Below are 26,726 nucleotides of genomic sequence, written 5' to 3'. Positions count from 1 at the left end.
AAACCTCCTCTTTCGGAACATCCCTTATTCCTCATAAAATGAGGAATACAGGGATGCCGAAAGAATGCGTCCACTTTTTCAGAAACTGTTCCGAAAAAGCAGAAGCATACTTTGGACATGGCACAGCTTTTCCAGATACCGCCAGTATCCTGGAAAAGCTCCGCAGTGGAGACATTGCCTGAGTGACAGTCTTCTGCCTCTGTTATGAGCTAAAACATGGGTTTTCCTGGCCCTTGTGCAGGTTTCCCTACCTAAGGGCCAATGTGGCTTTCAGTCTTCCTCAAGCATCTCTCTCACTGACTTCAGCCAGAGAGCTGTCTGAAGAAGCACTGAGCAGGGAACCTATGTGTTGGCCCTGGAAAAAGACATAAATCTGGAGCTTAGCCTACCTCCCAGTTTCCTTCAAAAGAAAATTCACTTTTTTCTTGTTCTTAGAAATGAAAACAAAAAACAAAAAACCTGCAGTACAGACAGTCCCCGAGTTACGCGGATCCGACTTATGTCGGATCTGCACTTACGAATGGGGCTTTTCTTGCCCCGGAACTCGCGGGCGACGGGACCACCCAGACGCGCAGTGGTCCCGCCACCGCGTCCTCTGGGGCGAGAAAAGCTGCTCCGGGTGTCCCTGGTCTGCTGGGGGAGTGCCCAGCAGACCAGGGACACCCCGAGCAGACCAGGGACACCCGGAGCAAAGCCGCAGAGGCTTTGCTGTGGGTGTCCCTGGTCTGCTGGGGGGGGGGGGGGCGCAGCTAGTGCGCGCCCCCCCCCCCCAGCAGACCAGGCTTTTGTTGTGGACACCTGGGGTAGAGCAGCTGGGGTGCTGCCGGGTTGGTCCTGGAGGGACCTACCCGGCAGCGCCCCAGCTGTTCTGTCCCAGGCTCCAGATTCAGCCGCTGTTGAAACTGATCAGTGGCTGATTCCAGGAATCCGGGGGCAGAGCAACTCTGCCTCGGGCTTTCTGTAATCAGCCCCTGGTCAGTTTCAGCAGCAGCGGCTGAATCTGGAGCCAGTTCCGAGTTACGTACAAATTCAACTTAAGAACAAACCTATAGTCCCCATCTTGTATGTAACCCGGGGACTGCCTGTATTCATATGCCACTGTGGTTACTTGAGTAATTGATGACATGTTAATGATTGTCACTGCATATATACAAAACCATTTCTGACCAGATAGCATGCAAAGTAACATTCAGTTATGAAAGTAAAACTGAATAAAACTATTAAAATATTGTACATGTTCCTGTTGATATTTTCTCTCTCCAAAACCTTCTCAGGCATATTCATATAGGGTTGCCAATTGTCCAGTTTTCCCAGGATCATATTTTATTTGATGTAACTGTCCTAAGAAATCTGTAAAGGTGTCAGCACAAATTGTCAGCTGTCCTTTTTTCGAAGAATCGATCTCAAGAAATCTGTAAAGGTGTTCCATACACACTGCTAACTGCCCATTTTTATGGGTTTCCGGATCATTCTGGATGTCCCAGTTTTTTTCACATCAGAGGCGCCAACCCCAACCCTCTAAAACATAATGCTCAGATGAGCCAGACAAAAGAAAATGCTGTATATGTCAAATGAAGGAAGATAGTGGTACAGCTGTTATTCACATGGGATGTGTTATCTGAAGGCATCACTGATTAAACTTGACATTTTCATCAAATATTCATAAAGATGAATAAGCCACAATCCTGTACTATCCAGAGGCAAGCCTGTTCAACCATCTTCTTTCTTCTTGGTAAATATAAGATCAACCATATAAGAAAGATAAAAATACCAAAAAAACCTCTTTGGGGATCCAATCCTGTTATCATAACCCATTGAGAGTTTTGCCTGGGTAAGTACTGCAGTGTCAGGAACATTAATGCTTTCCATATATTATTGAAATACAAGGAGGGATTTCATTCATTAAAAGAAAAATGTAGAGCTGTTTTAAAAGTTGCTAATTTTGCAATTGATAGATCAAACAATCACCAAGCGTAATCAATATAAATAAATGTGGATGGGCTGTGTGTAAGTGCTACAAATGGTTTTCAGGACTGAGCCTTTGTTCAGCATGATGTATTAGCAATGAAATATTGATTTTTATTCCAGCTACACAATCAACTTTACTTAACAACCAATTAGCTATTGCTTTAAGTACTTCCCTCCCCAAAGTAGGCTAATACAGAAGTAAGTTCCCCATTGTTATTGGTAATATGAAAGACAGGATACCCAACTCCAGTGTGACAGTCCACATGCTCAGTGGTCAGGACACCAGATCTGGAGCTCTTCTACCAACTCACTCTGCAGCCCTGGCAGATCACTTCATCTCTGTGCCACAGCGAGGGATATAAAATCCTGTTAAAAATGTTAACTGGCTAAATTACATGTTTAATCAGTTAACCAGCCCACTGCATCTCAATGTGGGTGGGGGCCAATGGAACAGCTCCCCCCCCACCCCCACCCTGCTCATGGCACAGTGCGGTGGGTCCAGCCAGACTAGAGCAACAGTCACCTGTGCTGGTAAATGAGTTACTGCTAAGTATTACCATGCTTAATTTATATCCCTAGCCTTAGTATTACCATATTCAGAATGGAGATAATAATGCTTACTGACCTTGGTGAAGTGGTTTCAGAGAGGCAGGGCTGGGTATTATTAATACTACAGTTCCCTGAAATGTGGATGTGCTCTTCGCAGTTAGCAAATAACTGGGGAAGGGAGGAAATGCTAAGAAATTCTCTCCTTTCTTTTCTACTTTTTAAGTAGAGTACAGCTAACTAAGCAAGTCAGCTAAGCTGAACACTAATCTGACTTCAAACGGAATGCTATTTTTTGTTTTTAAAACTAAGCTGGTAAACAAAAAATTGCTAGTCTTAACTTCACCCGCAAAAGTCAAACTTGAGAACAAGATAGAAAAAAGGATTAGTTTTCACTTTTGATAAGTAAAACACCCTCATTCCCTTGGCCCAACATAATCAGAGGGGAAAATAGATTTCCTTGAGCAGCAGATGACATAATTTTGGCTGCAAAGCATTTAATGAAAGCCTTTCTGACCTCCACTACAGATTAAATTTGTGCATTCAGTGGTTTCCTCCTTCTTTTCACTGACATCTCTTAAGGTTTGCTCGACTCCTTTGAACCACAGGGAAAGCAAATTATTTTTTCTTTCATGAAATACAAATGGGCTATTTTTGTTTGTATGACTTTATTTTCTCTATTTTAACTCAGATGAAATTCTTATTTCTAGTACATATTTATCCACAGCAAGTTTAGAGAAATCTTTTCCAGAAATTGAATTTTTATTATTAATTTTGCCTTTAGCTAATATGCAAAAACATTTTAAAAATCAATCCACATTTTGTTTGGATTGCTCGATCCCATAGCACGCTGGCTGAGCAGGCAGAACTCCGCATTTACATTCAAATTTTACAAGTTCTTTAGCTTTTCCCCAAGTGCAGCTGCCCAGCCAATTTACATCCACCCCAACAGGTGGTCTCCCAATAGCAATCAGTGGAGTGCTCCATTGCCTGCTACTCTGTATGTCTACACTACCAAATTTTGTTGACAAAACTTATGTCAACACCCAAAAGTTGACAAAACAAAAATCGCCAGAGGGTTTTCACACTTGCTCTCTATGGGTGCGTGTACATAGCACCCTTACCTCAAAATAAGCTACGCAATTTGCAATAAGCAAAGAAGCAAATTAGCAATAAGCTAATTAGCAATAAGCTAAGACAAAGTGGGTCTTTGCCCACAAAAACTTATGCTCCAATAAATCTGTTAGTCTATAAGGTGCCACAGGACTCCTCGTCACTTTTGCAGATTCAGACTAACACGGCTACCCCTCTGATACTTAAGCAAATTGTGTAACTTATTTCGAGGTTATTTCAAAATAGCTTATTTCAAAGTTTGGCAAACTTCAAAATAAAGTTCTATTCCAACAATCCTTAACCCTCGTGGAACGAGGATTACAGGGATGGTGGAATAGCACACCCATTATTTCCAAATATGTTTCAACATAATGGGTGCATGTAAAGATTTGGGGGGAGGGCTAGCTCAGTGGTTTGAGCATTGGCTTGCTAAACCCAGGGTTGTGAGTTTGGTCCTTCTGGAGGCCATTTGGGGCAAAAATTCATCAGGGATGGTACTTGGTCCTGCTGTGAAGGCAGGGGACTAGCCTCAATGACCTTTCAAGGTCCCTTCCAGCTCTAGGAGACAGGCAATCTCCATTAATTAAAAAAAAAAAGATACAGGATTGCTATTTTGGAATACTTGCGGTATCTCGAAATAGCCCCATTGTCTAGTTGTAGCCTATGTCAACAGATCATATCCACACTGGGGGCACCAGCATCGACATGTGAGCAGTGCACTGTGGGTATGTATCCTACATTGCAGTGTTGTGGGAAGACAGAGCTGATCCCTGAGCATCTTGAGATTCTCTCCGTGTTCTCCCACAGCCTCCTGAGCTGCTAGGAGCAGCATCATGAGTAGGCCTGTGAGCTCTCTCTACTGAGGAATGCCAAAGCAGCACAACAGCCTGTCCCCCTCCCCCTGCAAATACTTCCTGGAGCTTTGAAAGTGGAGGGACATAGTGGTGACATGTGGCAGGGAAAGGGGGGCACCGGTCCTGCCTCTCCTCACTCCACCCCTCCCTCATCCTTGCCCACCTTTTCCTAGCACTCCTCAGAGCAGCAACAAACTACGTGGCCTGCACCTTCCACTCTGCTACTGAGTGAGTGAAGCAAGCAGGTGAAGGGGGCGGGCAGAGCTCCATCTGCACAAAACACTACAATGCAAACCAGGACTCTTCCTTTATCCAACCCTGTTTGGGAGAAAGATGGATTGTTTTTGTGTATTACTTTCTCTGTGATCTCTCTTTGTTTATTTTATTTTTAATCTCCTCCAGCCTCTCTTTCCCCAGCATTCACCTCTTCTCGTCTTTGCCCATGTCTTTCTTTTCTTCAACCTCAGTTCAACTTCTAGCTCTGCCACTGACTGCTGCTATTTGGTGATGGGTGAGTCACTTATTCTTTGTACCTCAGTTTTCATCTATAAAAGCTAGGATAGCACTGACCATTGTAAGGTGCTCTGCAATCCTCAGATGAAAGGCACTATGAAAATGTACCATAGTTGTTGTGTGCTACTCATCTACACACATGCTGGGTCAAAGCAGCTCAAAAAGATGCATCATCTCCTGCACTGCTTGTGGCACTTTCAATCCCTATATGAGGTGACTTTCCCAGAAGAGCCACATTAGTGCAGCACATGACAAATATCATTTGAACAATGTTTCAGAAAATGCCTGACCCAACTTCTCTGTATCAGTCCTCCTTTTCCCAGGGGTCCCTTTACCTACCCTCTCTCTACAGTGTGATGGACACCTTTCCCTTGTAACAACCTACCGAAAACTACAGTCATCGTTTAATCCTGCCCCCTCTGACACCACAAGTCACCTAATCCCCAGCTGAAGGATTCAAGTAACGAGCTATGAATCAGGGCTTCTCTCCACTATGCCAGGAATTGACACTACAGCGATCAATCCACCAGCCGTAATCAATTTGTGAATGCTCTCCCATTGACACGGGTACTCCACCAGGATGATAAGAGTAGCTGATGTTGACAGGACAGCAGCCCCTCACTGAGCTGTCCATAACAACATGCCAAAGTAAGTGTGTTGACTTCAATATACAGATGTTGAGATGTGGCAAGGAGTCGTCTAGACTAGTTGCTGTGACACTGAACACCTCGATACTGCTATTTGGCACCTCCTATAGCACAATATTTCATGTCACATTCAGGACCTGAAAGGTACCAGAGTACCCATGGTAGATCTAGAAAAAAGCAGATCTCCTTCAGTGAAGGGACTAACATGAAGAGAGACCATATTATTAATTTAAATTAACAAACAATGTACTTCCAATCTAAATAAATCTATGGGCAACAGCCATCTGCAGAATTGCAATGAAGTGAGAGATAGCCAGGAGAAGTCAATGTGGCAGAGTGGGTGAGATGCACCATCTCTTCTTCTTTAATGACTAGACTTTATATCCCATTTTGGATACACATGGATGGAGTTTGGGAGACTTAGTCTAATCTCATTGAGGGTGCATCTACACTGCACAGCTATTTTGGGATATTAGAGGTATCATTCAAAAATGCTACTCCACGTCTACACAAGCTGCCCTTTATTTCAAAATATTTTTTGAAATAAAGGGCACACTATTTCGGCATCCTGGTAACCCTTATTCCACGAGGGTTAAGGGATGTCTCAAAATAGTGTGTTATTTTGAAATTTGGCGCTGTGTAGACATGCCAAATTTCAAAATAGCCTATTATAAAATTCAGTTGAAATAAGATACACAATTTGTGCAGCACAAATTGCGTATCTTATTTCGAGTTTAGGGTGCTGTATAGATGCCCCCTACGAAGCCATAAGAAAGCAAAGGCAGCAGTCAGACACTACCAACAGAGCCAATAACTAGAATAGCTGAGTATCACAGGTCAGCAGCATTGAGGTGCTATAGTAGAAGTGGATGACAGAATCTTACAGCATGACTATCTCTACCCAGGCCTACTGGTCTCTCACTTAGGAGCACTGGACATTCATTAATAAATTTAAAAACAATTTAAAAAAATTAAAAAAAAAAACCCAGTTAAAGCTAACTGCCAGCAGGCACACAAATTCCACTCATCTGCTTCTCCCCTGCATAATTCTTGCTAGAGTTCTCAAGTTACAAGCCCGTCTCCCTTTTTTAGCTGACATCTTACAGATGGCCTGTAGTCTCTGTTCTGAAACCAGAAACTCAGGAATAAGCCATCGCATTTTACTTTTTTTCTAATAGGAAGCTGCAGCTTTAAACAATATACTGCTAAGCACAATGCTAACATTAATTCAGTCACCTTTACCATTGACCATGCAAATCAAACCTACTACATTTCCTACAGTATCTCACAAAGAAAAGTTGCGCTTCCACTAGGGATGTAAGAGTCTAGCCATTTAAACAGGTAACCGATAATCATGAGTTTATCGGTTACCCAAACCATTACATGCGGCTCCCAGTACAGCTCCCGGGGAGCTGTCTGCTGCCCTACGCTGCCCCATGCTGCTGCCTTTGTACCAAAGCCAGCAGCACAGGACAGCAGCCAGCTCTCTGAGAGTGGGGCGGCAAGTGGGAGCTGGTACTCACTGGGAGCCATCTTAAAAGCTGGCTCCCCATGTGTACTGACTCCCAGGGAGCTGCCTGACGCCCCACACTGCTGCCTCGGATATGGAGGCAGCAGCACAGGCTGGAAGGCAGGAACCAGTATGCAGAGGGCATGCACCATCTCCCATGGAGCTGACTGCTACCCTGCGCTGTTGCCTCTGTATCAGTTGAAATTTTTAGTGGTTACACAGTTAGCCAATTACACTCATTTTAACATCCCTAATTTCCAGCAGACTACTATGAACAGAAACTTTTCTTCAAACTGTGAGGTGGAATCTCTTGCTTGCTAAGAGCTAACGATAATACCTTCAAAACTCTCTCTTCAATCAACACACAAAGTAGCTCAGTGCTAATCTCCAAAACATGAACACTACATCATGAACATGTCTTTTTTTTAGAAGCTATTGCATCCTTCTACCATCAGTAACCCCAAAATGCTGCTTCGTAGCATGCCCACGAAAGCTCATGATACCATCTACATGTTTTGTTAGTTTTTAAGGTACTACTAGACTATGCATTGTTGTTTAAGTTTTTCCAGTTACAGAGTAACTCGGCTAACCCTCTGAAGCTTTTCAATTGCTGTTTTCTCAGGGTATGTCTATACTTGCACCCTAGTTTGGACTAGGGATGCAAATGCAGGCATACGAAATTGCTAATGAAGCGGGGATTTAAATATCCTGTGCTTCATTAGCAAGATCTCGCTGGTGCGCTAGTTCGAATCACAGCTGATTCGAACCAGGAAGTGAGCATCGGGACGCGTTAGTTCGAACCAAACCCCTTGGTTCAAACTAACGTTACTCCACAAAAATGAGGAGGATATTTAAATCCCTGCTTCATTAGCAATTTCGAATGCCTGCATTTGCATCCCTAGTCCAAACTAGGGTGCAAGTGTAGACATACCCTTAGTTATTCCACTAATGCAGCACTTAAGAGCAATAACAGATTGTCAACATTTATATTTTTGTATTATTCAAAAGATTAGACCACTTGGTTTTGACTTCTAAGATCAAATCTTTGAAAACAATTGCTACATCAGCATTTTCACTAATGAAAAGGTGAGCAGTATTAGTTATACTCAGAGAACACTATCTAGCAATCAGAGCACAGGACTAGAGTCAAACATTTTGTGTTGTTATCTCAGCTCTACCAAATACACACTGTGTGACCTAGGACAAGCCATTTCACTTATCTTTACATATCTGAGAGGGGAGCAATGAATAGTTTTCTAAATAATATTGAGAACATCAGCTGTTACGTGCTGTACAATAAAAGGACCACCTATCATTAGAAGGTACCAGTAGTTCTAAATGCCCTTTTTTCATACACACATTATAACTGCTGACTGGAAAATTGGTTTTGTATGCAGTGTCTTAAAGAAATAGTGCAGCTTTTTCCTGGCTCTTATTTTGGGAGACATCAGAGCTGAATAGTGCTAAAGCTGTGGACATTCCAGTTTCAGCATGCTCTAATCTTCCAATCACCATTTCCCAAAGGTATACGATGCCCTTCAGGTTGAACATTGACAGAGTTCCAGTGCAGCTGAAAAGAAATACCAGAATTTTCCAGGCACCAGCTAATGAAAGTCAAAAACAAGAAGGACAATTTACAAAAGAGGACAAGAATTTATCACTCTCAATGACCATTACAAAAATGGGAAACTACTTGTAATTCTACAAACCAATGTATAAAGTACTGTTGTATACTCCCATACATTAAGGCCAATTTGGAGAAAAAATGTTAAATGTTTTATGAATAATTTGTACAAGATATAATATCATTCAGTGATCAACAAATCTGAATAGCCCAGTGTAAAATCTGATAATGAAACAACTGTTTTTGTTTGTTTCTTATTTAAAGCCTACTTAAAAATTCTTCTTTTTAATGTATTTTTCAAGAACTTCTACCAATTATTTAAAAAGAACTACGCCGCTCCCCAAGTTACGAACCAACACTTGGTCCGTAACTCAAAGTGTTCGTAACTCGGATCCCATAGAGTTACATGGCGACCGCGCTGTTCGTAAGCGCGGATCGCCATTCGTAACTCGGATCCGCATTTACAACCGCTTTGGTCGTAAGTGCAGATGGTCGTAAGTGGAGGTGGTTGTAACTTGGGGAGCGGCTGTATTCCCAAGTCCTACTTTTAAATATGGCGGGTATGAGACTACAAACCATAAAATTACCTGGTGAGTTGACCCTTTATTTAAATCAAATATTTTCGGGGGAGAGGAGGGGAGAAAAATACATCTAACAAGCTGCCTTTATTAGATGATTGTCAAACAATATGTCAATTTCACTGCTTTTTAGTTCTACCATATAAAACTTACAGAAGTTTTCCTTTTATGGAAACTGAATGGGACAAAAGGAAATATTAAAATATACACAAGAAAGAACTTATCTGTCAGACTAATGTAACAATTTACCAATCCAATGCCACATCAAAAGAGAGTGGGATGTTTTAAGATTTAAGTTGTAAAAGATTAAACTAAATAAACATTTGAAATCTCCTAAAGAGTAAATACAAGAGACAACAGTTATGCTCTCTCCCTTCCTCTCATTCATATATAATTGTACACAAACAGGATAAATGATGGAATGATGTTACATAAAGGTGTTCTCAATATGAATTTGGGAAGCTACTTTTACAGCTAGCATGCCACCCCAAACACATTCAAATAAAATATCTCCCATATGACCTGTAGATGTCACATACGAGCCCCCCCTCCCCCCAAAAAAATCAGGACTGTTTTAGGGTTTTAACATTTTTTCCTGGAACTATTCATCATATCCTTCTGCCCTGAATGTCAAGTATCTTGGTTTCTATGAGCCCACTCCCACTAGAATTGATTTAAGTGGTGGAGGATCAGGCCCCATAAGCTCAATCATACTAGTTACAGCAGAAGTCATTAAAAATGACATAATATAGTTCTACTGGGCATAAAAATGTTATGAATTCAAAGTAGAATATTTCAGATCTATCTTCCTTTCCAAATGATATCAAACTCCTCCTTCTACTCCCACAGGGTCATAAGATAAAATTTCAAAATTGTAACAATTTTGATGTCTACGAAGGTTGTCACTAACCCAGAACTAAATCTCACCCAACCTGAGACTCACTCCTGGATAACTGTGGATTAATTCCACATTTGGGGGGAACAAGGAAGGAATATTTCAGGGGCAGACTGATTTTTCTTTTTGGAGGGCAACTGTGAAGCAATTCAGTAGGTGGGAGTGCTAGAGTAAATCCCGGAGAAAATGGATTGGCAAGCAGAGAGCATAATAACAGAGTGATTAAAATTAAAATAATAAATTTCATTACTCTGAATTGTTACACATGCATCTCATCTCCACAATTTGGAAGGGTGGAAGAGTAACATGATTTAAATAATTCTCTAAAAGCTAGGGTGTGTCCCTCTTAAATCAGTCACCTCAAATGTTCGAGTCTCCAATCTATATGTCCAGCTAGGAAAACAAAAGTTGGTTTTGACATTCAAGTCTTATGTGTTTTCTACTTGCTGAAGCAATAGTATAAATTTTACTGGGGCAGATACTACAGTCCCTTATATGAGTAATATCACTTGAAATCAATCATGACCATTCACAGGTGTAACGGTTTAGAGACAGGCCTCATTGCACTGAAGCAAAAAGAGTTATTTATCTTAATAAATGCCAGGACCAAGTTCCACCCACAGTCCACACCTGTTATAGTAATGAGGGTAGACAGGAGGAACCTGATTGGCACATCTGTTTATCCTGCAGTCTTAACCAGGGTTGGAAATTGCCCACTTGTTACAATAATGTAGCTAATTATTATAAGCAGTAGCATTTTCTAGAATGAAGTTACAGTGTCTCCAGATATAGTCTGAGCTCTCGGGGGGTCCAAGCCTGCAAAATAATGAGTATCTTCTAACTGGTGCTGATTGCCCGCAGCTTTCAACATGCAAGATCATGGGCAGCAAATAATGAAGGCAAAGGTAGGACATGGGCGACCCAGGCCACACTCTGGACTCAGGTCAGGTTCCCCCTTCCTACTGTGTGAAGCAGCCTGCTTTTGTCCAGGCTCTGGGGCTAGCAGGTGGAGGTGAAGGGGCAGCCAGGGATTGGATCTTGCAGCATGGCCTGCGCTTCCTGGTCACCAGTTGCTCCAGGATAAGGAAGGTTGGATCGCACGGCTACCCAGACACTGGTTGCTCTGGGGCCAGGAAGGCTGAGATTGCTTGGCGTTCCAGAGCTAGAAAGGCTGGAAGTGTAGGGTAGAGGCCAGCAGCTACAATGCCTGGCAACCTGGCATTCCAGAGTGAGAAGGCACACTAACATTTGGTTTGGCCAGCCAGCAACCACCATGGGGGTAACTAAAGGTGTGGGGGGAATCAGAGGTTACAGTGGGGGCTGGATGGGTTCCAGTGGGCATAGAAGGCCAGGGCCTTGGGTGGAAGAGGTATGGGCTTGTCTTCCTAAGCCAGCTGTTCCTCCACTGCCCATGCACAAGATGCTCGGTACCTTTCAGAATCTTACCATAGGACATGAGCTTAATGTGAGAGCACAACCAAGGGGCACACGCATTTGGCATGAATACATATGAGAACTCTTGATTAGATGTTACAAACAGTTCAGAATAGCATGTGACATGGTGGGCAGTTTTATAGGCATCGCAATCCTGAGGCACAAAGCAGCAGAAGAGAGCTTCACATTTAAGAATCCAATCCTGCAATCCTCCATAGTTATTCAAAGTAATTTGCCAGATCACAGCTTGATTCTGTTTTTATTTCTTTTGCCTTATTTGCAAAAATGTTTTTTATTGGGATAAGAAGAAATTATTTCTATAAATGTATAGAACTGATGAGCTGCAATAATCATAAACCTATATATGATTTCAGTGGAGTTAGATGACAGGTGAATAACCCTGAACACATTAATTCCATAATAACATGTTCAGAATACAATTTGTAAACATTCTTCTAATTAAGAAGTTTTGCAGACTTTATAACAGCCACTTTCCAAAATTAATATCTTGGTTATTTGATACATTAGTCTTTTACAGGTTGACCTTATGCTAATAATTTTTTAAACCCAAAATGTTTGAGTTACAGTTTAAAAACTTTTTGAGATTCATTTTTCTACATATTGTAAACAATCAAAAGTATTTGTTTCATATTTGTATTACCTAATATTCCAAAATACAGCACAGAGTAATTTAATAGGCAAATTATAACCTCTACAAAAGAAAGAGCTGGTGTTTTACAAAGAAATATGCACAACATTAACTATAAAAAAGTGCTAGTAGCTGCCACTAAAATCTAGTCTGGCTAAAACTAATTTCAGTCCCAAATCCTTTCATTTCAATGGCTTCTTGGCCTGCTGCCATTGCTTATGACAACTAGAAGTTAAAAATGAAAACAGCTGTACTATATCAACTACTGTTTAAGATGGTCTGTAACAATGTGAACATGTGATTTTGCAAACTGCCCTTAAGGTGACATGTAAATTCACAGTACCATGCCAGGAATCTGAGGAACTTTATGACTCTTTGAACTCTTGCAGCAATCCCAGCTACAGCAATCCCAAGTGATTCACGTTATTTGCAGCTAGTTGACAACAGCTGTAGAAACATCTCTAAAATGGCTGTCCTATCATGCACCAACACACTGCTCCTCCTACTGCTGGTATGTCCATGTGGTCCTCACCTGTCAGTTCCATTTTAGTGAGTAGCTCCCTAGATTTTCATGTCTCATCTGCTTGTTTAAAAGAAAATGGTGGTCAAAGCTATTTAAACTCCTAGTTTGACATTGCTCTTTACACTGTCATCATATAGTATTACCTAAGCAAGCATCTTGAGAATCTGTTTCTTCTCTAAAAGACATCAGTGCTCATCTTTATGTCACATGCTTCAGTATCATAATCCAACACAGGATTTACTCCAGGATTAAGATTATTTATCTTAGACTCAAACCACAAATAAGATGAAGGCACTGTGTCACTCAAACCTCTATACAGAGGGTATTATCATCTACATGAGTGATTTATGGACACTTTAGTTAACAAATCTCTCCTAATTCAGAAAATTTGTATCAGCTAAATATTTAATTGATCAGTGTGCATCCGAAATAAAGTCATCTGCATTTTTTATACCAAGAGAATTTAAAATTTCAAGCCAGATCCTTAGCTGGTGAAATCAGTATTGTTTCAATGACCTCAGTGGAGCAATACAGATTAATACCAGCTGAAGATCTGGCCAATTCATTTTTTTAAGCACAGTAGAAAAAGAAAAACCAATGCACTACAACCACACTATCTATGCACATTAGTTTTAACACCTTTCTTCTGTGACTGAATACATTTAAGAATCTAGTTGAGGCTTTCAGTAATAACTAGTTGATATTATTGTATTGGTGTAATTTAAATAACTGTCTGGGTCAAATTATTTTTAATCCTCCTTTAGCGCATGCTTCATTTACCCAGAATTCATGTTATTTTGTTTGTCTAAACATACCCATGAAGTATCCCACTGAAAATAATCCATTACCATCATTTACTTTAACTAAATGCCACCTAATGTTTTATTAGTCATGACTCAAATAGCTTTTTAAATAATGTAATTTCTGGAAATGAATTAATCTAATACATTCAGAAAATTAGAAAGACCACAAGACTGGAAAAATGGAAAGTTCAGTGAATCTCACACTGAAATTTCTGAATTTGACTATCCATTTCATTATACCATTTTTATACAAGTGTATCTCTAGTGGGCACGATCCTGGCCAGCAATGATGCATAGTACCATGCCAATGGTAAAAATATCTGCCTCAGTTCTTTCCTACAGATGAAGACAAATTTGAGAAACCTACACTAGTTCCTGGCAAATATATAGATGCATATTCACTCCTTATTCAGGTATCAGTGTAGATAATGGAAAATCTTGCCTAATCAAGGACTTGTGCCCCATTGTTAAAATTATAATTATTTTCCTTCTTTCCTGATATCCCATTTTGCCCTAGGTTAAAGATTTTTGAGGACCTGTATGTTTAAGGAACAAACAGAACATAAATCAGAAAAAATATAATATACTCATTATCTCTAATCCATTTTAAGGAAGGAATTTGTGCTAAAATGAGGTAAAGTGAGAAGTTTTCCAATCTTTTGTTATCCAGGGTACTATTTTAAGGTATAGTGTGATTACATTAGTACTTGTCACACAGTCCTGCTTCCAATCTGCTGGCAGGTCTCCAACACATTCCAGTATTTAATGTTCAACTCTAGTTGGGATTCAGCCCCACTTATCTCTAAGACACATTGACTGATTTTTCCACATTATAAACTGACCCACCCTTTAATCGCATGAGGTCACTTTGTACAATCTGAGCCTACAAATGAGAAAAATATTTTGAACAAGCTCCTCCAAAAGTCCAAGTGGTGATGACCGTAATTAAAATAGATTCCAACAAAAGTTTTAACATTAAGTTATAGGCTCTCAGCCAGATTTTCAACTTGTATAAATCAGTGTTGTTCCACTGAAGATAGTGAGATTCAAGCCATCTGAGAATACGGTTCTGTAAATGTACTTACAATGACAATGAGAATACAGGTTGTACCCCCAAAAATTGGCACTCTCTGGCCCAGCAACAGTCATCTTCCGGCAGGACAACGGATGCTCCTGGACCAGAGAGAAGAGTCTAAGGGCTGGCGGGCCAGCAGGGGCCGCCAAGCTGGAGGCAGCGCAAGACCAAAGCTGAAGTCTAGTGGCAGCGCGGGGCCAGGCAGAGTCCCCTGGCAGCACAGGTCAGTGCTGGGCTGGAGCCCTGCAGCAGGAGCCAGAGCCTCTGCTGCCCAGGAAGCCAGGTTGGGGGGAGAGGGAGTGGGAGGGAGGATGCCTGCTGGGCTTAGAAGCTGGTGGCAAGAGACATCCCCTGGTCCAGCAAATTCTCTCATTCGGGACCAGTGAGGTCCCAGTGGTGCCAGACCAGGGAAGTCCAACCTGTATTTTACTCCAAAAAGAAGATACAGTGAAATGCTCAAAACTCTTTGTTTTAAATAGGAATCTTACCATCCACTTTATTATACCAGAAAATTACAATATTTTCAAACATGGATGCCTGAAATCAAGCACCTAAAGCTACATTACCTAAATTAGTTTCTTGATATTCAAGATGAGATGTTGAGCCTCCACAGCTCTCTTTGACTTCTAATGTAAAAATAAAAGACTCTCTTGCCATAATTAAATGGAGTATTTGCAGTGTGTGGCTCTGCACTAACAAAATGACATTTCACAGCTGGAAAAAATAAAAACTCAATCAAATTTTATAAAAACTATATTGTCTACTGTACAGTAATGGTTACAATTATCATAAATTAGCCCCATTCTAATTAAGCTTTTAGATTTATTTAGTCAATCTAGGGTTTTTTTGTTCAGAGTTGAAGGAAGCTGACATATTTCGGTCTAACATCATCAACAAGGTTGCACTTTACCAACATAACAGTAAGGAACAAACGCCAAAGTTGGTGATTCATAACACGCTGCAGTACAACCACCTCACTGTCTCACTCCTGTGGTGATTAAACCAATTAAGCTCCTATCCTAATTATGAACAGCTCAAGGAATACAAAAGATGTCAGTAACATTAACTCACTAGAGAATGTGAGCATCTTTGTTTCAGAAGGGTCTAAATTTACCATTTGACAATAGTTCATTTTCTCTTGAAGAACCTGAAGTGTTGTTCTTCAGAGTGCACTGTACAGGTAAATATCTCTCACAAAGACAAGGGACAGTAATATTTTTTGGGGTGTGAATCTTGCCAGATGCTGAGCACAAAAGTGCTATGAAGTGCTGTGGTACATTCAAGCCCATGTGAAAACAAATGGAAAGTTCTCTCACCCTTGTTTTGTCAAGTGCAAGTGTGGACTGAAGTCAATGAGAATTGAAGATGTTCAATACTTTACAAGATCAGGTCTTAAACTATGACTTATTCCTATGTAGGATCTGCACATCTTTTGAACTCCAGCTGCTTCCTACCTAACAGATGATGCACATACAGATTTACCTAATAGATGATGCACATACACTTTTAATAGTGCCATACAGAAAGCCCTGTTATCTATGAACTTTGCATATCAAGATTAAACAAATATGTTAACCTGTCTCTTATTTAGTTTATCTTGCATATGAAGAGATAGATGGTGACTTCAAAAAAAAATGCCATTAAGTAGTTCTACTTTTGATCATCACTGATTCACCATGGTCAAAAACTGTTCTTCCGGAACTGCCTATATTACTTTAAAATAGGGATGAGAATGGTTAACCACCCTAATTGCCACAGGCAGAGGGCTGTGCCAGCCTGGTGGGGCTCACCGCAGGCAGGGGCACTCCAGCCTGGCCAAAGCAGTCCCACCTACAGCAGGCCTGGGTCAGCACGCCATGGGTAGGGGCACTCCAGCCCAGTCTGAACAGCCCCAGTTCATGACGGTCCAGGCCCAGCCGAAGTGATTTGCTGAGGGCAGAGGTTGCGCCAGTCTGCCAGAGCAGCCCCCGCCTGCTCCTATTTAAATGGTTAACCGATTAAAGATTAACTGATTAATCAGGATTGTACATCCCTACTTTAAAATACGAATATACAGCACAAAACATGAAATAAATTAGTTTAATTACCCAGCAGATCTCTGACTGACAATTCCTGAGTGGAACTCATTCTTACCCACTTACCACAAATCACTATGGGTATGTCTACACCACAGAGAAAATCAAAGCTGGTGCAGTCACTCTTCCAGGGTTCAAATTAGTAGGTCTAGTGAAGACACGCTAATTCAAACTGAGAGGGGCGTTCCTGTCGGTGCCGAGCAGTCCTGTTTCTACCAGCAGCAAGGGAAGTCAAAGGGAGAGTGTGCTCCCTGCGACCTCCTGCAGTGTGGACAGCGCCAAAATTCGAGTTAAGATACTTCGACTTCAGTTACGCAATTAACTTAGCTGAAGTTGCATATCTTAATTCAAATTTATCCCCTAGTGTAGATATAGCCTATTAGTGCTATTGAAGTTAATAGACTTATATCATGTTATAACAGGCATATGTGACAGCTGAATCAGCCCCTAGTCATTTTTATGTTTCTAATTTTTCTGTATCTATCTCTTTCCCTACTGAGGATGAAGAAGAAACCCTCTTTTGGACTGGCATTTCCTCTTTTATATTTCATATTGTTACAACTGAAAAAAAAGATCCACTATCTAAACAAAGATGAGAGAGAACATTCTTGCCCAGAGCTTTGGGCTATGTGAGGCAGAACCAGGAGCAAAACCCACATTACAAGAGCTTAATATCTTCCACAGAAAAAATGGGGATTATGCTTTGTGGATGACAACCTAGATACTCAATTGGTGTAAAAAGGTGTGTAGCTCCAGCATCTGACCAGGTAAACCTTGCACTGTGGTAGTTTTTACAGAGAAAAGAGCAGAATGTAATAAAATCTATTAAGGGTGTAGTAAATGGAAAATCCACTTAATTTGGAAAATGTATCTACTAAACAGATTGATTGAAGTGCAGGAAGTGTTTCTGAATAGTGGATTAATGGCACATCTCTTCTAGTTCAATGCCATAGCTGGTATTAAACACTAGTGTATTTGTGATCACTGATAGGTGTGAATTAACATTTGTTGACCTACATTTTTCAGAACATAAATTTGTGAAGAACATAAGAAAATTATGGAAGGAATTAAAAAAGGTACTTACAAGTAGAAACATCTGAAAAGATTTTAGTGCAACAAAAACATTACTAACAAGGGGAGTGGTCAGAGAAAAACAGTCAATGGTGGAACAAGAACACAGGCCAAGTGACATTTCAGCATTGATCTGTTATTGGGCCAGTAACATACACCCCAACCATGACTGCAAAGATTACATATGACTGGATATTTTTTCATGTAGCATATATTAAAAGTCATTCAGAAATCATGCTCTGTGAGACAAACACACATCAAAAATCCACCTTTCTCAAGCTGTGGTAAAGAATCCTGAAATTTTTCGCTAGAAACTTAATTGTACATAGAATTTTCTGAAGCAAAACTATGCATTTTTTTGTGGGGATTCAATGGGAGCAATTGGTTCTAGCAGTTAACTATAAATTTAAAATAGCCAGAACTTAACAAAAATGTTAAAAAAATAGATTGCTTAAATTCATAGACTTGGTTAAACAGCAACAAGAATAATATTATGTAAATCAGATGAGATATAGCTATACATTACAAAAACATTGCATGTGTGAAATATATTAAACTCTACTTTTCATTAAAGAAAAGTAAACCTTTGTTGGGTCCAGATGCAACTGCTGCTACACAGTACTCATTTTTATTTGAAAAAGACAGCAGATCATTTTAAGAGTTATAATAAAGTCTGACAAATGAAAACCAGGTGTGAAACAAAATTGACACAGGATAAGGCCATTTTTGATACAGTATGTCTGCAGAAAGTCATTCTACCTGTGAAACCTTAGACAATATATACATACCATCCTCTAGCACTCTCCTCATGGAGCAGCCGTTGATTGTTACATAGGGATTACAATTAACCACAAGAGAATTATTAAAGTGAAGATGTAAACCCACAACAAAAAATAACAAGATGTCATCAGACTGTCAAACTTTAAAACCAGTGGGCTAAAAACAGTCCTGGTTCAACCTTTGAAGTCTAGTCTAGCTGGGCACAGACAGAGCTACTCATCTGAGTAATGCTTCTATCTACCTCAAAGGCAAAGCTCTTTCTTATTTAGGAACAAGAGGAGGCCATAGGTTGGTGCTTAGGTTAAAGTAAAAACCAAAGTAATAGTTCCCTGATCATTTGAGTCATGGGTACTGTAAGGAAAACTCCCATTGACTGCAGAGTGGAGATCAGGTCCCAAAAGGTTGCCTTTCTCCACAGGAAATACTGCAGTAGTTTTCTGTGCTGCTCTCATGTATTGTACAGTTATCTGCTTTAAATGGGAATGGGACAGAGGTAGGGCACTGTCTGTGGCAATGCATCAGCTCCATAACTGGCTCCTCGTTTTGGTTCAACGGAGCCTAAAATACGACTTTTTGTAAAGGTTTTCCCAAAATTATGTAATGGAGAGCATGGGGGTCAGAGACTGCCTGGGACTTGAATTTGGAAGATGTTTGGGCTACTGATAAACTACTGTAAAGGCTTTTCATTAGTCTGCAGCCCCCACAAATCTGAATAAATAAATGGCCTCATTTGAACTCCACAGCACATGCTCCTCACAAATTATTTATAATACTATCATACAAGGTTAAACTGCACACATGTATATTCATGATACTTGCAGATTACTGAGGGTGTCTGAAGCCTCCTGCTGAAAGTCCTACCCCTGCCTGCTCCAGCAAAGAAGCAACGAAGGTATGCCCTCCAGGCCTGCCTAGAAAGGCTGCATACATACAGCCAATTGGAGCCCAGCAAACTTAGATAAAAGGAGCTACAGAGGCTTATTAAGTCGCTTCCTGGCTGGGACCTGAGGGTTTAATGGGCTACACATACTGGACATAAGGTGATGGGTGAAGAAAAAGGGGCTATGCAGAAAAAGGCTCAGAGAGTAGCAGCAACAAATTGGAGGCAGTGGCATGTGGCTGCTGTTTATAGAGTCACTGGATTGATACTCAGAGTAGTAAGAGGTCTCAAATATCCATACCAGACACCACGTAAGGGGCCTGGAGCCCTGAAAAGGGGACAAGGCATATTAAGATGCCTGAGTGAAAGTTAGGATGTAAAGCGCTCAGAGACTGGGCTGGTGAGGACAAACAGTTGTGTTGGAATTTCCCTATCTGGAATTTGTTCATTCAGCCGTAACAACTGTGTGTCTTAGCTGGAGAACTGAGTCACTGAAGACCTGCCTAACAATGCTGACAACCTGTAGAGGATGCCAGGATAAAAAAGATTGCAGCATCAAATCCAACCAACAGGAGGCACCCACAGGAGGTTAGTTTCTCCTGTCCAAAGCCTTACCAAATTCATGGCCATGAAAAATGTGTCACTGACTGTGAAATCTGGCCTTTTGTATACTTTTACTCTATCCTATAAAAGTATTCTATATTTTAGGGTAAAATATATACAAAAGTACATGGCATTTCTCAATATGGGGGGTCTTAACCCAAAAGGAGGTCACACAGCTATTGCAGGGTGGTTACAGTATTGCCACTTATACTTCTGTGCTGCTTCTGTCTGTGATGTTGCCTTCAAAGCTGGGCACCCAGCTCTACTATGCAATACCGTGACCCCCCTTCTCCCGCACAATTGCCTTGTGACCCCCTTTTGGGTCAAGCCCCAGTTTGAGAAAGGTTTTTTAAGTCTTATGGGGTTTACATGTTTATATGTTGTCTTTTTAAAATACATATTCATACTTTGTTACAACACCATGACACTTAAGATTTAACTATCTGAAACTGTGAAACTGAAGATTTTTACAATGCCATCACTGCGAAATTTATAAAAATGGACCATGAATTTGGCAGGGTCCTACTCATATCAAACTGACCTCATATTAAATAATTCTCCAGGCCTATGTGATTTTAATGAGCATTGTGGGCCTCCCTCTAAGGAGACTTAGTTCAAGAAATCTTTATGTGGAAAAAGGACTTTCACCAAATCTCTTTTGAGGATATATGCCCAATTTAAAGCCAGGTCTGCCTTAATTCAGATCATGCAATAGTGCTTTGGTTTGTGTACACCATGACCAGAGTGAGCATGAATGTTTCACTGCAAGTCTGATTCATTCTCGGTAGCAGGTGCACAATAATGTCAAAGGTTGCTGGAGTCATCCCACACTATAGCTGAAATAAAATTTTACAATACTTTGACACATAACTACTACTTTTATGTTTACTTTTTTACTATATGCAATTTACTTCATTTAACTTGTTCTACAACAAAATGCAAAAGTGCTACTAGTCTACTACAAGATTGAGTACCAACTTTTCATTATAATATGACTGTACAGTTTAATCTGGTTGATTAATTTTATTTAGTGTCTTCCTAGTATCAGTTGTGATATGTTAACCAGCCAGCAACACTCACCACTGCACTTATCACCCAGAATTGATGTGTCATACTAAAAGTCACAACAACATCATTTTTGTAAGTTTTCTCTAAAAAAACTTGTCCCATCTTGATAAGACTGTTGAACAATAGAAATGAGTTTAGTAAAAGCAACTAATGCTTTGGCCACCTACTGCTCTTTATCACCAATACCAACATAAACTTGTATCTTTCTCTCTATAGTAGCATTCTCAGTCTGTAGGCTGCTTGCAGCCCAATGGGCTCACAGCTGTGACCTATGTGTGTGCCATCCTCAGGGTCATAAAGGTAATATACAGATTGTATGGATGCAGCCCCCATAACACAGAGAGTTACATATGCAGCTCACAATGGTATATATGACTGCTCTAGATGCTTCATGGTATGTTCAAGTGTTTTTTTCTGGCTGGGAGTTTTGCACACAGGATGACAAGTCAAAATGGCTAAATCTCCTGTGGCACTTCCACACTGATGATATTTCTTTAATAAACACCAGCTACCTAGATCATCTTCAGGACTATTGGGAATAGTGTCTCCAAGATGTCTTAATGCAAAACATGATTTCACTCACAGGCCAGAAACAATAAAAAATTAGTCACCTAGCTCTATTAACAAACCCTTGTACTTAATGCTTGAAGAAATCTCAAATCTTAGTAGTTTATTTTCCATTTACAAGAATTTTAGTTTTGATACTGATCATACAAAATCTATGTCTATGGACAATCACACAGTGAAAGCACAGAATCCTGTGTAGACATAATGTAGAAAGAAATATCTTTTCTTTTCCACTCCCCCTGCCACTTTTCCTAATATAAGGATGCAAATTTCCCCACAACTAGAGGACTAGAATGGAATTTATGCTACATTCAATTGCTCACTCCATTTTTGCACTCAAGTTAAGTCTTGAAATAGATTAATGTTTCATATGCTTCAAAATCAAAGAATCTATGTTTAAAATCAAGGTGACTTAAAATAATTTTAAAAGGCCACTTTCCACTGCTATGGATGGATATTTCGGAGACACTGCAGTCCTGCAGATTTTTTTGTTTGTTTGTTAAAATAGGCCTGTAGATATCAAACTACTCTGTTGATCTGGAAGACCCAATGGATTCAAGTTCATGTATTGTGCCATTCCAGCTGTGGGTTCCCTTTAGTAATATCTGCATTTCAGGTCCACAAAACTGTCAGCCTATTTAAAAAATTAATCCAAAGCCTTATAACCAATTAGTTGTAACTTTATATGGCTAATCATGTAAAAAGTCAGGAATTTAATAAAACAAATAAAACAATAAAAAATAAAACAAATGTTTCTTCTGTAAATATAAAAAGCACCTGGTAATAATATGAAAGAAGACTAATGAAATTGGAAAAAATCCAGACCAAGGACTGTAGATTTCATTTAAAGGGAGACTGAAGTGCAATCCATTTCAAAGAGCAGAAAATATCTTTACACCACTTTTGGAAAGTACAGTATTAGAATTTAAACATTTAATGGTGATGATAACACGAATACGTTTCAAGTAAAAGGTAAAAAAATACCAGGTGGTCTAATGTGCATTCCCGCATAATATGAAAGGGCACTTTATAAGAACCACTTTGAATATATCCCTCTGATTTACATACAGTCTGTGTTTAAAGGGTGCATGAACAGTAGGTGCCTATCTGCTACAATATAAATACGCACCGTTTCCTCTCATTTACAATAACATTCTTCCTCTAACCCCTCCCTAATGCTGCTACTTTTGTAGTATCAGATTAATGTTCTACAGCCGCAGGCTGGACTCCATCAGACCGCATTAGAGCTGCAGAACTGCAATCGCATAACTCCCCCTTCATTACAGAAACCAAGAGCAAGCAAAAAACAAAAACAAATAAAACCTCGCTCGGAACGCACAATTGCCACCCGCACCGCCGCTGCAACACACGGATCGGAGTCACAAACCACCAACATAAAAGGCAAGCGGGTAGAATGGTTGGGCCGTGATTGCGTTTGTCTCCGAGCGGAAAAAAAACACAATCCCGATTTCCTGTTGGGTGGGGTTTTGACAAGGGAATCATACAAAATATAGCCGGAAAACCCCGACTAAAGGTTGCTAGATCACTGCATTGTGCTGCATCATTTCTCCTCGGGCATAAGGGCAGGGAGAGCCATCCCAGTAACGAAAACACAGGCACGAATGACTGGCACACGCTTCCCCAAGAGAACTACTGCACCCGGGCAAACACGACAGACCAATGCTGACAGATACACGGACTGGGTCCGGTTTGGGTTTTGCACGACGGGAAAAGCACGATTGCCGCGATCCAGCCCCCTCCCGCTAACCGGACAGCGGGGACCCTGGCAGATCCGCACCCCGCCCTACAGCACAAACCTGTTGCGGTCCTGGATGAGGAAAGGGGCGAGGGGAACTGCCCGGACGCCTGCTGAACGCCCAGCCCAGAACGACAGAAGGGCGGGGGAGAGGCTCCCGGCCGCGCCTGTTTGCATCCCGTGTACCGCTACAGGCAGCCACCTATGGCAGGCTCCCAGGCTCGGGGTGGGGTGGGGAGCGAAGGGAAGGGGGGGGGATTAAGCTTCCTGCTGTCATTCGCCCCCCCCCCCCCACGTCGATACCCCCATTCACGGCTGGACCGTTCCTCCCCGTGCCCACGCACAAACCCGGCAGCGGCAGCAGTGCCCGGGAGCAGGCACAATAATCCCGCTGCAACACAATGATGGAGGCTGTGCCCGCGCTGGGGGCGCGCCGCCCGCACCCACACCGCCATCTCCCTGGCAGCCCTGCTCGCTGCCCCCCCCCCCCTCCTGCAAAGGGAGCCTCACCCTGGTGCATCCGAGGCCGTCTCCCCCTTTCTCCGCAATCCCCCACACCCTGCCCGGGCGCGGTCCCCTCCTTGCGCCCCTGCCGTGGGGAGGTGTCAGCCCCCTGCCTTTGCCATGCCCCCTGCAGCCCCTGGGGAGGGGCAGGACGCCTCCTCTGGCGGAGAGGGGAGCGAGCCTGTGCCCTGCTGTCCGCATGCACCGAGACCCCCCTACCTCGCGGGGCCGGGGTGCCGCTCCCGTGCCGGCGCGCGCAAGGCTCCGCAGCGCTGAGGGGGAGATGCCGCAGCCGTGGCCGGGGCTGGCAGCTCCGGGCAGTGGCTGGAGTGAAAGGGAGGGGACTGGAGCAATCCGCAGCCAGCCCGCCTGCACCGCGACAGCTGCGCCGAGCCGGCAGCCAGGGGGCGGGGAGAGCGCGCGCACCCCCGCCCCGCGCCCGGGCGGCAGAGGGAGGGGGACGCAAGCGCCCTCCTCCCTCGTGTCCTCCCCCCCCCCGCACCCAAGCAAGCCCCTCGCCCTGCTTGAGCCCCGGCGGGCGGGCGGAGCGACACGCACCCCAGTGCCGGCTGGGCGCTGGCCTCCCGCTCCTCCTGGGCCGCGATGCGAGCAGACCCGGGCACACGCGCGTTTTGCAACCTGCCTGACATGGAGGCGGAGGGGCAGGCGTGGGGCTGCTGCTGCTCCGGGATACAGTCTGTGCATTGGCATCCCTAGCAGGGGCGGAGGTCACCCGGCACTGAACGGTAATGTAATCAGCGCCATTGCAACACTGGGTTTCAGAGAGATGCTTTGGCATCGAGGGTTTACTGTGTGGGCCCTAGGCACGGATAGGAGGGCCGCAGTTTTGCGCATCTCCCTCTTGGGTGGTGAGTAGGCATCCTCACCAGCTTTGTGTGGCTGCTGGGATGGCGGCGGAGAACTGCCTTAACTGCCTGCAGAGGAGCAGCCTGTGGGTATTTGCTTTTCTATAGACGAGTGGTCAGCAGAGGGACTAGGGCCCAGCAGCTCTGTGCAATAGCTTGTGCCTGGGGAGATGTGTGGTTAAGGCTCACCAACTCTCCCACAAGTGGAAGGAGCAGAGGTGAAAGTAAGCAGGTGCACCCTGGTGCACAGCTCCAGCCACAGCTGGCTGAGCTGTGGCAAAAGCCAGCAGTGGAGCTATCTAAAGAGCTGTCAGCCACCCCCATTGCAAAAGGACAGTAATTGTAAGTTACTTTCCCCACTGAGAAGGAGTTTAGTAGTCTGACCCCAACAGAAATTACCTTTGTCATAAACCACAAGGCTCCTCCGTTTGGGATAAACTGGACATTTTCCCCCTCAAAAGCTGTGTGATGTGCACCCTACTCTGGGCAACACAGAGTTAGCAAGCCAGAGAGACTCAGCTGGTCCTGCCCCATCACAGCTGGGAGAGATGCAAAAAACAGAGTAAAGAGCTTAAAAGGCACTTGGCTCTGGCACATATGGAGAGAGTGTTGACTTTCAGTCTCCAGTGCCGGGAGAGGAGATCACTTAAAGGCAGGAGATCCTAGAATGGCCACTGCCCACTGGCCCCTTCTGGAAGGAAGGAAAATAACCTGAGGCTGACTCTCCCTGGCATGCAGGAAGAGATCAGTCCCCTCTATTTAGTTGGGAACTCTGCTTAGGGCTGCAGCCTGCTGAACAGCCCCAGAAGGAAGATAGCCTTTACCCTGTTTGGGGAATATTCACTTGTATTAATTCTTCTTTTGTTCTGTTCCAACCCCAGAAGAGTGGGCTATCCAGACCCAGCTGGAGAGCTGAGCTTCTTAGGTGTGGAACTGGAGTGGAGAAAAATACCTGATCACCTGTGCAGAGCAGGAGCTCTGGGTCCCACCCCTCAAACAATGGGGGGAAGGAACTGTGGTGACCTGGGCATAATTTATAACAACTAGAGTACAATACTTTGTATAAAATCTAAGTATTTTTTATTTGCAGCAACACTGGTATGTCAGGGCCCCAGTCAGGGGTGAAAGCCTTGTTATGATATGAACTGTATAAACACATATTCAGAAGACCATTCCTGTCCCAGAGATTTAACAAGCCAAGTGTGGGACAAGAAACAACAGACATAAAATAGGCAAAGAGAAATATGAGTTACCAATAAAATGATCCTTTTTTTTTCATAAAAAGCAGAAATTTTAGCTCACAATCTGCCTGATCATTATGACAACATCAACAGTTGAGTGGAGTGAGGCACTACCAGCCATGGGGCTGCTATGAAATAAGGACAGAACAGAAATTTTTGACACAGAGTGGAATATCAGATGATGAACAAATGAAGATTTCACTTCAACTTCTTTTTCATCATGAATGGATGAAAGAAGCAGGAATTCGTCTCTTGCTATTCCTAGTCACAACAGCTACAGCTAAGCATTCTTTTTTTCTCATTGAATAGAATTTTGTGTTTTGAAAGAAGTCACCTTGTGTCTGATCATGAGCAAATCATGAAAGGCTGGAAGTCAGATTCTAACAAAAAATAGGTCACATGGAACAAAGAGCATTTTAGAAGTTTATATATATCATGAAAGGAAATAAAGTAAAATAAATTGTACAATTTAGGTGCCAAGTTTTGTCACCTTTCTGCATGCCAAATAAAACTGCACCCCCCTTCTAATCACACTGAAATCAATAGGAATACCTGCGAAGTAAAATTCTAGTCAACCTGAGTA

The 26,726-nt window shown here is 42.3% G+C and overlaps 1 protein-coding gene across 4 annotated transcripts in view; it reads right to left on the bottom strand.

Moving 5' to 3' along the window:
• SPTBN1 (spectrin beta, non-erythrocytic 1) overlaps nucleotides 1-24,404 on the bottom strand; it is a 212,713-nt gene extending 188,309 nt beyond the window's left edge. The window contains exon 1 of one of the 4 annotated variants that reach the window (XM_075925482.1): nucleotides 24,256-24,404. The gene's annotated coding sequence lies outside the window, so the exon portion shown is untranslated. Of the gene's footprint in view, nucleotides 1-23,115; nucleotides 23,140-23,593; nucleotides 23,732-24,042; nucleotides 24,067-24,255 lie in introns of those variants that run through there. The other 3 variants (XM_075925484.1, XM_006122116.3, XM_075925483.1) reach the window with 3 other exon arrangements.
• Between the last annotated feature and the right edge of the window lie 2,322 nt (nucleotides 24,405-26,726).

This window comes from Pelodiscus sinensis, chromosome 3, assembly GCF_049634645.1.
Source record: "Pelodiscus sinensis isolate JC-2024 chromosome 3, ASM4963464v1, whole genome shotgun sequence".
In the NCBI taxonomy this organism is placed as follows: domain Eukaryota; kingdom Metazoa; phylum Chordata; order Testudines; family Trionychidae; genus Pelodiscus; species Pelodiscus sinensis.
The sequence above is the reverse complement of the archived record's forward strand: the minus strand, read 5'-3'. Positions and strand labels throughout refer to the sequence as shown.